This window comes from Ambystoma mexicanum, chromosome 6q (genome assembly GCF_040938575.1).
Source record: "Ambystoma mexicanum isolate Mex_15411 chromosome 6q, UKY_AmexF1_1, whole genome shotgun sequence".
In the NCBI taxonomy this organism is placed as follows: domain Eukaryota; kingdom Metazoa; phylum Chordata; class Amphibia; order Caudata; family Ambystomatidae; genus Ambystoma; species Ambystoma mexicanum.
The window spans coordinates 1406603743-1406620189 of NC_090937.1; the positions used below are offsets into that span (position 1 = coordinate 1406603743).

General features: G+C 47.7%; 1 protein-coding gene across 2 annotated transcripts in view; it reads left to right on the forward strand.

Annotated features, from left to right (window-relative positions):
- The window catches only part of MFSD10 (major facilitator superfamily domain containing 10), a 999075-nt gene that overhangs the window by 304596 nt on the left and 678032 nt on the right, over positions 1-16447 (forward strand). The gene's annotated exons all lie outside the window — the stretch shown is intronic.

Consider the following 16447-nt stretch of genomic DNA (forward strand, 5'->3'; position numbering starts at 1 on the left):
TCGAAATACGACCAATATGTCTGCAGGCCTTCCTTCATGTGTTCTAGGAGGACCCGTAGTTGTGCTGCGTGATAGTATAACTCGAAGTCTGGTGGCCCTGCCGACCCTCGGGGTTCTCCCCTGCCAAATGAAGTCTCAGACCCCTTTATGCAAGTCTATGAAGGTTTGGGCGGGTACCCGGGTAGGGAGGGCCGTGAAGAGATACAAGAGCCGGGGTAGTATATTCATTTTGACTGCCGTCATCCGACCATACCAGGAGAGAATCATTTTTTCCCCCAGATCCATTTTTAATACAATGTTTGTAGGATATTCCTTTTTCGGGCGACTCGCGTTCACCCAGATCCCCCTCAGCTGGGCTCAGATCCTTTTAACACAATTAGTCTCCCTCAGCCGGTCTCGGACCAATGGCAGTTTTACGTCAAGTATCGAAGACTTTCAAACGTACACAGGGTTTGCCTTGGCCCGTTGCAGGACCACTTCGATTTCACAATTCCTTTTCTTTTAACGTTTGTTACCTTTCAGTTGGATACCTAACAGAGACTTTCGAATGAGCACTCTCACGATGCCGGACCACTCTGCCTACTGTATCGTATCTTAGCTTAAAAGTTCAGTCACTCATCTCCTGTTTTAATTATATTTGAATCGCTCACCACATATGCTTCATACGTTGTTCTCTTCAATTTTCTTTATACAATGTACCCAAATGCAACCTTGGTTATCACGCAGACTGGTCTGGTATCAGTCTCCCCAACTCACCGGCTGTGCTGACTTCACTGGTTCTGCTTTGTTGTAGGAGCCAAGGACATGCCTAGACACACTTGTGTACAGGCGCGTTATGAATGCCATATCCTAGCACTACCACAATGGCAAACGCTTCTCTCAACCTTGACTATTGACTCCGGAGAGCCCCGGGTACCTCCGACACACAATGCAAGATTCTTCAGCTTTGATTCCAGGTTTTACGTTTCCTATTCTCGAAGGCTCATGAAAGGTAGCCTTTCAGTAGAAAGGTTAAAGGCACGCCCCTCCTTGAAATCCTCTACAGTCACACCATCTTCCGCCTTGTATTAAACTACCATCTTGGAACTGCTGCTTCCTCGTGTGCTTTGCCTTGCTCAGAGTGTGCTTTCATGCTCATGCTTTTTATCCATGTGGGGAAGTGTGATAAAGTCGGGTGTATGTAATGATCAGTAATTGCCTGACCCTGCCTGACCATTGTATTGGGACACATCAGGTATACGGCTCGGGTGTTAGTCTGTTTTCTCTCACATTGAGCTGTCTGTGAGAAATTGTTTGTGTTGGGAAAGGAGCAGGGTTTGAGTTCCTAAGTATCCTGGTAGGATGGGGTAAAGGTGTTACAGGTAAGGGGATGCCGCGTCTCGCCGAAGATCCTCCCTCTTACCCCCCCCCCACCCTGGTGATCTTCCCGCACTGGTCCACACCACGAATTGAATCCAAAAGCGATGGGTGTGTCCTGGCCACCTGGATGACAGATCCCTGGGTACTAGTGGGTGAGACGCCTTCAGGTTTCTCACACTACCTATATAAATAAGTTGCTGTCAGTTGTCTCTGTCCAAAAAAACAAATACTATCTGACCCTATCGCTTAGAGAAACAATAAAATATGGGCAGGAGAATGACTCCCTTCTCCTGCTGGGTGCTTTCTGCACTTGTCTTATTATTTGCAAAGAACTTCTTGTTAATATGATTTTTCAATCTACTTTAGCAACTTATTAGTTTGTGTAACTCTTTCCTCAGGTTTTGGGTATCTCGATTATTTGCGTTCTCTCATTGCAAGTATTCAGATTCGGTAATAATGTTGGTTTTAACTAATTCTTGCTTTTATTGAGGCAATTTTTGATAGATTTTTCACTTTCGTTCACCTCCCTTCTAGGGAACATTATTATTCTCTTTCACATTTTTATTATTCGTACTGAGACGAGTTTGCTGTTTCACATCATAGTTGGTTAGCTGCCCATGCCTTCTATTCCCTTCGTTATCTTACTTATTATCAGGGAATTTCTATGGAATTCTCACGGGTCTTGCATCGTTTCCGTTCCTCCACTGCACTGTCGAGCCATTCTCCCCTGTGTCCTTGTTAGGCAGTCTTCTCTCTTTCTCTCGGCTTCTCCATATTTGAAAGGGGAGCCGTGCTGCTTGCTTCGTCTTCCCTACAGTGGCATCAGCACTGTTGCTAGGGCAGGCTGCCCACCATGATTTTAGGGGTTGCACCACCACCACCAACTCTGGGGCCCCAATTGGCTCAGCTTCTCTCAGGCTCTCAGCGTTCCGGATGCGACTTCCCAGCAACTTGATTTTGCAGGCTCTGCATCCTGCTGTGGCTCTACCCCTCCCAGGTTCACGTTCAGAGAATCTCTCCTGCTTCAATGTTCCTCTCACCCCTCTTCTCTCTACCCGATGAGTGCTTGTCTTTTAATCAACGTGTCATTTAAAGAGTTTCTCTTTCTTCTGGATAATAGCATCTGTTTGCTTCTTCTTCAGCCCGGTCTTAGTACTTAACATTATTTGATAGCATATATGGGACTGTCAAACCTATAATGATTCTTATTCCAGGGAGTCCTTGATAGGAACAGTTGTCCTTGTCCCTTAAGGGGGAGTCTCTCTGTGTAAGGTCCTACTTGCTTTGACCCCCCTAAGGAGGGTTTTGCAGAGTGGGCCCTCCTTCCTAGTCTCACGGTGGGGATCCCCCTTGGGGAGAAGAAACAAATTCCCTCGATTTGTCACACTACCCCCATAGGGTGATTTCCATCTTGTCCACTCTTTCTCTTGTTCAGCTGTGTTCTTCCACCGCTTATTCGCCCTGCTCCACTCTCTCTCCTCCGGCTCTTCTATTCCTTATTCGTCTCCAGCCCCACCTTGTCTTGCAACCTCCTTCCTGTTCTCTCTCCCTTTCTGTTCTCACTCCCCCCGCCTCCTGCTCCCACTCCTCCTTCTACTTCACTGTGTGTGTGCTCGGGCCTTCAGCTTGCTCACTGCACCAACTCCTGATCGTTCCATCCTCTTCCTGCTCTCACTCTTAACCTTGCTCTGCCTCCAAGCTGCACCGATCCTTCAACTCTTATTGCTCCACCTCTAACTCTACACCCACTTATGGAAACTGGGAGTTCTTGAACAAACACAGCGCCTGCAGTTGACTATCCATGATCGTATGTTTCCTTCCCTGACTCGAGCATTTGAATTTAAAGCTTTATCTAATTCTTTGTTTTTGGTGGTAACTTGTACATTTATGGACAGTCCTCATTGGTTCTAGCCACCATCTTGGCATTCTATTCCTCACTGTTGTAGCTGCAGACTTGTGCTCCAGCAGTGAGGACGCACTTAGGGTGATTGCAGTTGATATCCACGCACAGTGGGAGTTCAGGCTTATGGCCGTGTACAGCGCCTGACAATTTTTTGTCAAACCAATGCTGAGTGCTTGTTTTTGTGATTGCTCGTGGGGCCACGTTTGTTACTCCCTGTGTGGCTCCACCAAAACAATGTTCCTTTTGAAGTTTTTCGCTGCTTTGCAATTCTCTGTGTAGTGACCACATGGATATTGTCCTGCATATTGGGCACATAATTATTGTGAAAGGTCTCTCGGATCTGAGCAATGGGTTGCCCTCCATAATGGATTCCAATGCCTGGTAAAGTCACTATGCGCGTTATGGCTTGAGGTTTTCTTTCCTGATATCAAAAGGGAGTTTTTTGCAGGGGAAATTAGGTGGCTCTTTTTTCATGATCTACCCAGTCTCATCATCCAGACTTTGACATGGGACTTAGTCACATAATCCACATCTGTCAGTATTTCCCATGACAGTATCCAAAGTAGCTCAGTACTAGTGATGACATTCATGGCACATGGAGGATAGCAGAAGGGCTTTCATGGACTTTGGCCCCCTCAACTCACACTCCATGCATCTGGGGCAGGGCTTTTGTTCTGGTGAGCCTCCTGCCCCCCAGGTTTGGGGGGGCTTCCTGTCCCCCACCCCGTTGATGGGGTCATGCATTGCAAACATTTATTATGAACATACTGTAAAGGCATCATGAAGCAAGAAACAGACAACAGATTCAAAGTTCAAACCAAATAGCTTTTTTTAACTTGAATGCCAGGATGGTTTAAGGCCTACCGTGCCCTATGCTAAGGTGGGATTGCCCTACCTAAAGAAACTGAGGATAGTCCGAGTCAGTGAGTTCAACTTAAGTCTGTCTGTGTTCAAAACATATACTTGCCCTCACAACTAAAGCTTAACAATGTGTAGGGATGTCGGCAACAAAAGAAAGCTTTCTAAATAAGTTCTGAGCTTCTTCCAGCTCTGATTAGCTTCCTGTCCCCAAGTTCAAGACAGTTCCACAAAGGCTTTGGGTTCCCTTCCCTAAGTTCAACACAGTTCCACCAGGGTCTTTGGGTTTCTTTCCCCAAGAAAACACAGTTCCACAAGGGTCTTGAGGTTCCCCTTCCCCAAGATGTCAGCTTGTCCAAACTTCCAAATTATACTTGGTTTCAGTCTCTTAATATTCAAAACCAGTTACAAATCAACTTTACACTCCTCCTTGCCAGTTTTTACAGACTGTTTTCCTCTGCTTTACTTCAGCAATCTCTCTTACACATGTGGAATTTTTCTCTGCATATTTCCTTGACATTCGTAGCTAGGGTACCCCTTGTCTAGGCGCATTTCTTAGACCACATGGTTCACCCATTACAGATCATGCAACCGGTAATCCTAGCCTTTCTTGCTCACACAGGTTCTTTTACCACTGTGCCAGTGTGCTGATTAACATTCACTTGGCTTTCTCCTCGCCAGCGTTTTGGCTTTGCAGCAATGTGCTTTCCTCTTTGCCAGTCTCTTGACTTTGCCACGTGTTCTTTCATACAGTTCACTCCATGGTGTTCTTTCCTTCACCACATTACTTTCACACCTTTCCGTGATATTTATTACTCGGTTTTCATCATATTTCATATGATTTGTTCTTTGCTTTGCAAAATATCTTCTGTGTACCCCAAACAAGCTTGCCTTCCATTTATAGGCTTTATCAAAAGCTTTCCGTTAGACGGTTATTCAGTATTTCTTATTTCATGTTCTTGTCATTCACAGTTTATCTTGGTTGTATTGTTCACTACAACCCTTCACCTTGGGTTCACTTTATCTTGCAGATCGCATTTCGTTTTTTTGGCAATTAGTTCTGCCCTGTAACGGCCCCCATGAGTGCCCCGGTACCAGTGTTCCCTTTTGTGTGCTCACTGGTCCCTGGTGGCTCCTCCAGATGGCTGATTTACTTTCCTTCTGCTCCGCATACACGTCTTTGTGGTATTGCGAGCCCCGCTCGCATTCAAGTGTTCTTTCTGTGGGTTACCGGCAGCTCTGCTCGCTTCTCGTAAACGCTGCCGGTAGTTTACAGCATTTGGATTCCTTCCATTCCCAACAGTTCCTGCTGTGGGTGCCTGACGAGGGAGGCTCCCAGCACTGTGCCCCTCTCACGGCCTGCCACAGTCTCTCCTGGGTACTTGGCGGTGTCCTGGCCTCCAGACAGGACACTCCTCGTCAGCCGCCTCCTCCACAGGATATCTCTTCCCCTCAGGACTGAAACGCTTGGCCTGGCTTCTTTTTTGCTGGTCTCTTCTCACTTACTGTTGGCCCCACCTTTTATACATCTGCAACCATTTAACAGGTTGCAGGTATGTGTCCTCAAACCCAATTGCCTGACCATAATTGATAGTTTTCTGTACATGCCTGACCCTTACAACAGTCTGCAGGCCTCTTCCTCGTCTCAGTAACAGAGTGGTGAAATTACAGGTTAGTGCGCACCACTCTGTCGCCTCTTCCTCGTCCCAGTACTAAAATGGTATAAATGAGGGGAAGTGATTGGCAACAGCCTATAAAGGCAGAAGGAGGTTATGGTTGACTACTAACAGGAAAAGGGGATACCATGTCTCGCCTGCGGATATCCTCTCCCCAATCAAGGACCCTCCACCCAGGTGATCCTCCCTCGCATCTCCACCCCCAGGATCCAAAAGTGATGGCCTTTCCCTAGCCACCTGACCAGAGGATGCAAGGGGAGTAGGCGTGAGGATACCCTTAGGTTTCTCACAATACACAATCCATGATTAATTCAGCTTAACTGTTTGAAAACACTTTTTTTTAATTTCTTTTTTTTTTCAATTTCTTTTTTGTTTTTTATTTGGGTGCAGTACTGTTAGCCAGACAAAGTGATTTGCTAAACAAAATAAGCAAACGGGCCACAATCCTAATGTTATATGGTTAATATGTACTTTGATTATCAAGCTTTAAGGGTGACATGGGTCCCTTCTTCAGGCAAAGTGTGAGAGCTGCCTCTGCTGGCTCTTAAACTGCTCCACCATGCTGTCGCCGATTTCATTTTTTACTTCCCATTGGAATACTATTTCATTTTTCTTACCACAGTTCATTAACACTAGATGTAGCCAAATTGAATCCCTATTTTTCTTATATAACTTTAATCCTGGAATAAAGGTTCGGATTGGTCAAATATCCCTCTACCAACTTTCCCTTTGCTTTTAAAATGTTTCTCAATGAGACCATGTGCATAGTTTGAAATTAAATCTTAAATGTTCTTTCTCCTCCATTCCCATACCATATGATTGCACGTGAATGTGCGATCATATGAGATGGGAATGGAGGAGAAAGAACATTTAAGATTTAATTTCAAGCTATTAAGGATCCCAAGCCCCATGTGTTTTCTTTCACTTTTTAGTTTAAATATTTTTTAAAGCTTTTATATGTGCACACACACACCACCACAAGCAATGTATTAAGCACAGGAAAGTCCTAATTTACAAAGAAATCATTTGCCAATAAAGACAATTTAAATCTACCCCTTCAACCTTAATAAAGACACCAAAAATGTTTACAGATGTAGAAAGGAAAATCGTTTCTGTATCAATCTGAACAGGAAAACAGTGTATTACATCTTTCACAGCATATCTGCACACAGTAATCTAGAATAGTGAGGAAATGGCAAAGCCTGAAACTATTCAGGTTAAAACTTGGCATTCTTTCTTAAAGAAAATGGTTTTAAATGTTTACAGAAAGTGTACTTTATCGTAAACATGAGGGGTAACAGTTAGATGGTACAGTTTGAGGTCAACACAAATTGAAATATTTAAATCAATCTGCACAAGCCTATATTTTGTCAAGCTGAAAGAAGGAAAGTCTAGCTAGTACTGAGGTCTACTCTAGGACAAGCATGCTAATGGGAAGGAATTGGTCCTGGCTCCATAAATAGTAAAGGAACCTTTGCAGACCTTATCTGACAGAAACATGCCAGCTTAGACAGCCTTTAATGCCTCTTTCTGTTTTCCTGAATGTCTCTTCATTTTGTGAACATCACCAAATGCTTCTACTCCATAAAAAGGCCCAATCAGGAATGTTATTAAACAAGGATGGATAGTGAAATCTAGGATACATTTCTAATGGGAATACGTGTTGAGAAGCTGGTCCTGTGACCTACAGCTGTCTCAGTACTCTATTCAGCTATGGGTCATACGTCGATATGACTGTTGTGTTCTGGGCCATCCTTTTCACCAGCTCTGAAGACTGGGGATACCCATCCACTATACGAAGTGCTACCCGGATAGGAAATAGTCTCCTGAGCACCTGCACATGCCTTAGGTCCTCTTACTTCCTCAACCCAAACATTGGCATGTCCAGAGCCCCTCTAATATCACTTTGATCAAAAGACCTCAACCCTATACCACCCCCCTAGTGCCCACTTTCGTGTTAGACATAGCTCACTTGTTATTCCCTAGCACCACACCGTTCTTGTACCCTGAAGCTCCATTTTCCAAACGTATGGTGCCTTGCGTCCAAGCACCATGTTTGTGCCGAGTCCATCATGTCATGCTGCAGGCAAAACCTTCCTGTCACGTGGGTGTACTTGCCGATCTAATTGTTGAGGTACGCAAACCCGAGAGGGAGTTTGAAATCGGGTCCAACATAGATTGGAGCGCAACCTTTGTCCAGGGAGTATTTGCATGCTTCAGGCCAGTAGAGATGGTGCATGTCAATAAGCAGACTAGGGACCTCCGCTCTGTGGTCGTTGACTTGCATATTAGGATCCCTCTCCTCCACGCTTCCCAACTGGATACAGGCACATGTTCCACTTAGGACCAAAAATGCCAGTCTGGGACCCTTGGATGAGCCACAAACGGTTATGTCTGCTCCAGTTTCACTTAAAGCCTTAAATCACTGTTGCAGATTGCTGAACTTCCGGCTTGGCAGCGACTAAGATGGCCTAGGAGCAATGCGGTCTGCCCGCTGTTGAGTGCCCCGAGCCCCGTGTTGGTTCTTCCATAATCCTGAGGAGTTGGTCCGGTGGTCCCGATATCAGAAGCGACTCTTGTAGCTGTGAGGCATGGGGCGGCGGGTGGCATCGGCGGACCACATAGCGACCGACCATTGGAGCCTAGCTGGTGCGCCGTAAATCCTGTATCCTGTATGGTGCTAACCTGGGCTCTGTATGGAGAGGTGAGGATCGGGGCACTCCAGAGGGCTCCCTGCACGGCAGTCTCGCCAATTAGCTTTGAATAGCACTGAGAGGAATCTCTCGGTGCGCTTTGATTTGCCGGCCTGGGGATCAAAGGCAGATGCAGCCTGACAGACAAGACTGGGCTGCCTTGTGACATGCTTTCCGCTGTTATTAGCGGATCGCATACCCTGCCTGAGCCCAGTGGAGCATTATATACCTCAGAAGTCGCAAGTCCTGGAGGGGGCCCCGCAGGCAGAGGCAGCCATCGCTGGCAGAAGCCCATGTAGGGCAACAGCGATTATGGTACTGGGCTACCATGGAGTGGAGGAGGGGCATCTCCCTAGTGGATGCATCTTGCTGATGGAGGGGTATGCACAAGACCCCATGGTTTGGTGAGACTTGCCTGGGCTCCGGATCCTGGATCAACCCTGTGCTGGGGTGTATAGCCCAGTGCAGTGACGATTATTCCATCTAAGCTGCCTGCAGTGAGGCTAAACATCTGATCCTGGCTCTGGTGGGTTGGGCTGGCTCAGTGGACTGGGGAGTGAGTAGCATGACCCATGGTGGAGCACTACTGGGTCTCTGGTCCAGGACAGTGGGCTTTAGATGCACATAGTTTGACCCCAGTTGTTTTGAAGCTAGCCTGCTAGACTTGGGGGTATTTAGCTGCCTGGTCATTAATCAGACCAGACCTGCACGTGTTGTGTGGCTGGCCTGGCAAGGCAGTGCATGGAGGAGGCAGGGCTCTCCAGAAGAGTGAGCAGAGGAGTAGACTGCCGGATGTATGTCGTCTCGGAAGACGCAGAAGAAGCAAAGGTCCGTGACTACCCTGTGGTCCCGGCTGTAGAACGGAAGCATCCAGTGACCCCGGTAAACTGTCTGGCAAAGCTATGGCGATGGCAAAAGATTTGGGAGCAGGGGTCGGGCCCCCTCACAAAAAAGAACCTGCTGAGTGTATGGCTACTCTGGAGGAGAAGCTCTCCACCTCTGTTAGGAAAGGATATTGCTGTGGTGACAGAGGGGCTACAGAAGTCACTGGATGTTCTATCAAAGGACCTGACGCAAGTTAATACTCTAGTGGGAGACGCTGAAGAGGGCATTCACTCCCTCCAGAAGGACTTTATTCATTTACAAGGGGAACTAGCTGGTGCCAACCAGGGTATGGAGTAGCTGATCTTCACTATTGAGGATCTGGAGAATCTGCACAGGCGCGAGAACCTCAGGATCCGGGGACTTGAGGAATCGGCAGAAGACGCCGATCTGAAGGCATGGGTTCTTAGTTTCTTCAAGGTCGCCTTCCCTGACGTCTTCTCGAAGCCCATCATACTGGATAGAGTGGACTGGGTTGGTCCCTTCCGGAAGGGCCCACGGAGTCAGCCTAAGAACAGTGAATGAGTGGAATTTTATCAAAATGTCAAGGAGGAGATCCTGCAGGCATCAAAATCACGGGACGAAAGATCCTGCTGCAAGCACAAGCTCCTAATCTTTCAAGAACTGGCCGCCCTTACACTTCAGAAGCACCTGGCTTCTGGACCGGTGACCGGGAGGCTTAGACAGGAGCAGGTCCCTTGCCGGTAGACATTCCACTTCGGTATACTTTGTACATGGGAAGTGAAGTAATGGCACTGCATGGCGCCGGATGAGGCTATGATGATCCTGGGGATGTTCCTTGAGCACTCGACGGAGGAGGACACCAAGGGAAGATGGAGGCGAGCGAGGGGCAGGAGCCTGAAGGAGATGGGATGGGGGCTGCCCAGGGGATCCCAGGTTGACTGGCAATGTATGGCGTAGTGTCCTGAGAACTGTCAGGCCCTCAAACCCTTGGCATGTGTACCAGGTGCTGTTTTGATTTGTAGGGTGGTGCTTCGCCCGGGTGACGGGGGCAGGGGGGTTTGCCTGTTCTGTCGAAGGGAATGCGATCTTGCAGGACAATTCTGCCTCTACACTCTGAAGAGGGGTTGTAGGACACGGTTAATTGTTGTGGTTTTGGTGGTTTTGTTAACGGTTGGAATGTCTGGATGTATACAGATGCTGGCAATTTCAGCCTGGGGGAGGCGCTATGGGGGTGGTGTTTCTATTCTGGTCAGTCGCAGCGGGGAATACGGAGCAGCTGTTAGATTTTCAGCTATTGCTGCAGGTTGGTTGAAGTTGAGGTATTTATCCCATAATGTTCAGGGCCTGAACTCTCCCAGGAAGCGAAGCACTTTGCTACATAGATTGAAGCATTCACAGGTGGATGTTGCGTTCCTTCAGGAAACGTACCTGCACTGGGTGGATGTGGGCAAGCTCTGCTTGAAGGAGTTCCCACAGCAGTTTCTTTCCACATATCACCTTAAAAAATGGGGGTGGGGTAGGGATCCTTATAGGGAAGTGGGTCCTGTTCCAGGCTCAGGGGACCAAATACAACAATAAAGGGAGATATCTTTTTGTGACAGGCCGCAGTCACAGGGTTCAGATTACACTTGAGGTGTTGTATGGGGCCAATGTAGGGCAGAATGGCTCCTGTGCAGGGTATTTGGGGAGTTGCTGGTGTTCTCTAAGGGCCATATTCTTGTGGGTGGGGGGGAATTTTAATCTAGACTCATCCCAATTAGGGTCAATGAGTAAGCGGGATTATTAGGGGTCTGAGCGTCATTCAGCAGCTATTAGATTCTTGCATGGTCGATGTGACGTTGCATGCACCTAGAAGGGCAGGACTATACCTTTTGCTCGAACTCCCATTGTATATAGTAAAAAAATAGACTACTTCTGGGTGGGGGAGAGCTTGATCTCCAAAGTGTATAGAATCGATGTAGGCTTTATAGACTTCGGATTATGCCCCTATCACTTTGAGTCTTAGTATTCCCACGATAGTGGCAGGCTATCATTGCTGGAAACTCAAACACACTCTCCTCAATGATCCGGTAGTGAGGGAGGAGGTTGGGGGGGGCGAATGACGAGTTCTTCCAAACTAACCGCAGGGGACAGGTCCCAGAGTTGACTCATTGTGATGCATTTAAGGCATACATAAGTGGTGGGGATGAATCTCCAAAGCAGCAGGGATAAACCGACTCGGAAGAGAGAACAATCTTACTTAGTCAAGAGGTGAAGAGCAGAGGTGGAATACAGGGAAACGGGGTCTTTTAAGGATTTCTGGGCTCTCCAAACTGCTTGCAGCAAGTGAACATGAATGAAGCATCAGAGGCGGAGTTTAGCATCTTGCGGGCTAAACAGAAATATTTTGAAGAAGGGAACAGAGCTGGTAAGATCCTGGCATGGAAGCTTATGCAGAAGGCTGTGTTTAGGTGAATGGCTGGTATTGACGATGAGAAGGGCAAGTTGCTGAGTAATAATCGCGACCTGCTGGGAGAGTTTAACACATTTTGCAGTAAATTGTATACCTCGGGCCAACTAGATCAGGCTGCTATAGTGTGCTTTCCTAATCGGTGCCCTTTAGCCCACTTGCCCGGTGAACAGCGTGAGCTTCTAGAGAGGGAAATCACTAAGGAGGAAATATTGCATGTGATCTTGTCCCTGCGGGTGGTGAAAGGCCCCCAGGCTCGATGGTCTGACAATGTCTTTCTTCAAGCAATTCTCGACCAGTCTCCTGGAACCTCTCCATGACCTGTCTAACCGAATGTTCTTCCAGGGTGCCTCCCATGGGTCAGGCTAGAATTTCTCTCACAGAAGAGCCAAATAAGGACCCTACCACTTGCTCATCCTACAGGCCAATTGTGGTGTTAAATACTAAATACTGATGTAAATACTAAATACTGATGTAAAGATATATGCTAAGATTTAGTTCAGAGCTTAGCTAAGGTTCTGCTGCTTCTTGTGGGGGAAGACCAGGTTGGATTTATAAAAGGCCGTCGGGGGGCAGACAATGGGCCTCATTTCGGGTCTGGCGGTAACCCTGTTGGTGATATGGGCTGGTTGCCACCAGACCCAAAAACAATTACCAGTGCCTGACTTCCCGGTAACACCAGGGTATTTCAACCCCGACGGCCAGGAAGTCAGGTGCTGGTAATTCTGTTAATCCCCATTCCCATAGTCACATAGGAATCTATGGGAATGGGGAACACTGAGGCACCGGCCTTGTTAATAACTGTTCCGGTGCCTCCTTTATGGTCTGCTTACCATGGCCGCTGTACCCGGTAGGGTCAGATCTGCCGGGCACAGCAACTCTGGCAGGCAGACCAGTAGTGTGCCGGTCCGATAGGCACACTTATGAGGCCCAATGTCTGGAAAATTGTGCACCTCATAGATGTAGCTCACTGTACTGGCAGTCCAGCCAGGATCTGCGTGAAATTACCGAATACAAAAGATTCCCCCCCCCCTCCCACCTTACCCTTATACATTTTTATTCACTTTAGCCCCCCCCCCAACATATATGTGGAAAATTGGGGGTCGGACTTTTGGAATTGGGTAATTTCGTACAATACCCTCCAGCCATACTTCAAGGGTTGTACGCCGAGAAGCCGTTTGGCCGCGTGTCCTGGCCTTTGCTCAGGGAGGTTCGACGCAGGTGCAACTTTGGTGAGGGCTTTATTAAGGGTAGGTTCGGCCTGTATTCTTGCCCGACAGCACAGTTATTGGCAAAGGGTGCGATATCTCAGGGTTTCACGCTCTCCCGGGGTACTAGGCAGGGATGTCCCCTTTCTCCTCTCCTGTTTGCGCTGGCTGTGAAACCTCTCGCAGCAAGGTCCAGGGTGGAAAAGCGTATAAATTGGTATTCCCTAGAAGGGCAAACCACATACAATCGCACTTTTTGTGAATGACGTGCTTCTGACACTGGCGAGGGCAGTTCCCTTGGTCACCAAGCTGATGGAGATTCTGGACCCTTTCTGTCCGGTATCGGGGTTTAAGGTTAACCTCCGTAAATGCAAGGTTTGGAATATCTCCTGTGGACACTCTGAAGCGGATAACACCGTTCTCCTGGGTGGCCGAGAAAATTAAATATCTGGGGATCTATCTCGCGTCCCGCTGTGAGGGCTTGTTCCGAGCCAACTATACGGATTTGTTTGAGGCCATTAAAGCAGACTTGTGCCCTTGGGGGGTGAGGGCCATCTCGTGCTTTGGGAGGGTTGCGGTCATCAAGGTGAATATTCTACCAAGGCTGCTGTAACCCTTTCAGGCACTCCCGGTTAATGTCCTGGCTGGTTCTCTAGCTAGGCTGCAGAAGGATATTATGGGTTATGTCTAGCGGGAGTTGGGGTGAGAGGCTGCATCTCCAAAGCTACACTCTATAGGCCTAGGGACAAGGGGGTATGGCGCTACCTGACATACCTAGTTATTACTGAGTAGCTCAATTGCAGGTCATTCAGGATTGGATCAACCCCACCTCGAATAAAGAGGTGGGCGTCGTCTGGAATAGAACGTAGCGGGCAAGTCGCTTCAACACCTCCCTTGATTGCCTAAGGGAGACAGGCCTCTGAGTGTTTAGGAGCTTCCGGTCACTAGGATAACTATGTGAGTGTGGGACTCTGTGAATTAGCTCTTTGACCTCTCCTCCTTTCCCTTCCCTCTCTCCCCAGAATTGTCCAGTACTCAGAGCGAGGGTACAAGTTCCTGGCAAGAGGTTATTTAACACCTGATCGGATGCAGCACATGGGGGAATGGGAGTCTGGGCGGGTGGCGTTGGAGGGAATGTGGAGAGGTGGGCACATATATACATATATGGTGGAGTGTAACGCTCACCTGGTATCCACGGGGATGTCACTCAGCCTGTTCTGACCTCTTACGACCTCGAACCCTTCCCTGGAGTCTACTCGACTGGAGACTGGACCTGAAACACAGGCTTGGTAGAGTTTAACTCCCTATTGTCTCTGTGTGCTTGAACCCCTTCTTCCCCGGGTCCAACCCTTCCCTTTGATCCACAGCTCACCTTGTTTTCTTGGCAAGTGTTTATCTCCGTCCTGCTTTCAGCGCAGGGGCGCGTTGATTGATGCAGCCTAGTTACTTCACAGGCAAGAGTCTGACAGGTAAGTATAATGAGTCTTTTGAACAGTTCTCTAACTTCGTTCCTTTCCTTCCTAAAATGATGGCTGGTGTCCGGGGAAGGTGACGTGCTTGTGAGATGAGTAGCGCTGAAGGTGAGTGAGAGCCCGATGCGTGATGCGACCCTTTCGTATTTGTATTGAACTGAGTTATTTTTCTGTGTCTTTTAGGTGCTGCGACGTTTTCAGCGTGGATGCCGGTTATGAAGAAGAAATGCGATGAGTAAGCGCGGTATGCAGCGCCTCTAGATGTTTCCACGCTAACCTGGAGTGTCTTTTCTCTCTTGCAGATGGATGAGAAGTTCCGGAGACAGAGTTCCCCCAGAGCGGCTGGGATTCAGGTAAGCGCTTGAAGATCGTACAGTCTTTAAAAATAAGTGAAGATTTGATGAATGATTACGAATGCCTTTTTTCTGTTCTTTTCCCTTTTCCTTAGGAAGCGACGTGCCGGGATGGGAATGACACTGCCGAAGATGCCCGCAGAACAGAAGGAGCGATGAATGATGGGCAGAAGCGCCGCAAGGTAAGGTTGTTCCTAATGGTGTTCTTGTTCTTGCAGGAGCTGAGCGCAGAAGAAAGATGCAGGCCTACTGGAGACCGATCCGAACATGGTGAGTGTCACGCTGCAGGTGCAGAAAACACAAAGCATGTTTCTCAGACTGGGCGTGGCTTAAATAGTCTCTGGGTATCCCAGGTGTGTCTGGGCTGAACCACACCCAAAAGACTAGACTGCACATGCCGTTCTGGGAACCGAAATATGTGGGGGCATCCATCTTGTCCCCGTCAATGCACTACAAGTCCAATCCCCAATGTTATCCTATGGGAGTGAGTGAGTCTGGTGCCACAAGCGCCAAGTCTGACTCCAAGTGGGTCTTTGGAGGGATGGAGAGGCCCTTGAGGGCCATGTAGGTGATCGTGGCCTGGCTCCAGCCTGATATCTTGGAGGGCTGGGGACATGAGGGGCAGGAATCATGACATGGAGTTGTCCTAAACTCAAGCGATACTCGTCTGAGTTGATGACTTCAATTAACTGCATTATGGGGATCTCATTACCACTAGAGCCAAGTGTTTACCTCCTCGTGGTTTTCCACAGGGGGAGCGCTCAAAGGAATGATTCCCAATGCCAGATAGGTGCATGTGATGCTCCTGGCTGCAAAGGCCACTATAGCAATCTTTTTGGCTGCACAGGTGCCAAATGAGGGGGATTGGTGGTCACGTGTGTGGTCTATAGTAGCCTCCGAGAAGGTGGTTTACAGCGCTGGTAAACGGCCCTTCTATCAGAAATGGGAACGCTTTCTGACATATGCCCTGCGCCAATGAGAGCGTGGGACTGTTGGAATGCCGCTAAGGGCGTGAGTGTACTGAATGACTTGAGGAGCTACGAGTTTTCCTTTTCCTGCTGTTTACTACTGTGTCGGCTGAAATATGAACTCAGTGCATCCATGTTTTTTGTTAGAGGGTTGGGGATTTTGTATGTACCTAATCTGTTATACTTACCAACACATCCTGATTTGTAGCCGAACCTTGAGCGGAATTTTGACTGTTTTCTAGTTAAAATGCTCATAAAGATGATTTCAACCCAAGAAAAGTTAACAGCGCCAAATCTTTTTCCCCATCTCCCAGTTGCACATCCAGTGACCTTTCTTTGCAATCTCTTGCTATTTTATTCTTTGAGTTAAAAATTTAAATGAAAGGTTTTAAAATCATAATCTCACTCAATCTTCTCTTTTCTTCTTACTAACTTTTTGTGTGTGAAGAATCTGCTAAATTCTTGATAGAACAAAAAACAAATGATACAATGAAATGTTTTCTCGTAGCTTAGTTAAAGGCTGAAGTACCAAGTTAGACATGCAGTGTTACATGAAATCCATGTGCTGCTTTCCTCCTCTTGTTAGGCAACACCATCATGGTCCAATAGTCAACTTTTAAACCAGTGGTTTGTGTTGCCAAGTTCAAAGATATTTTATAATG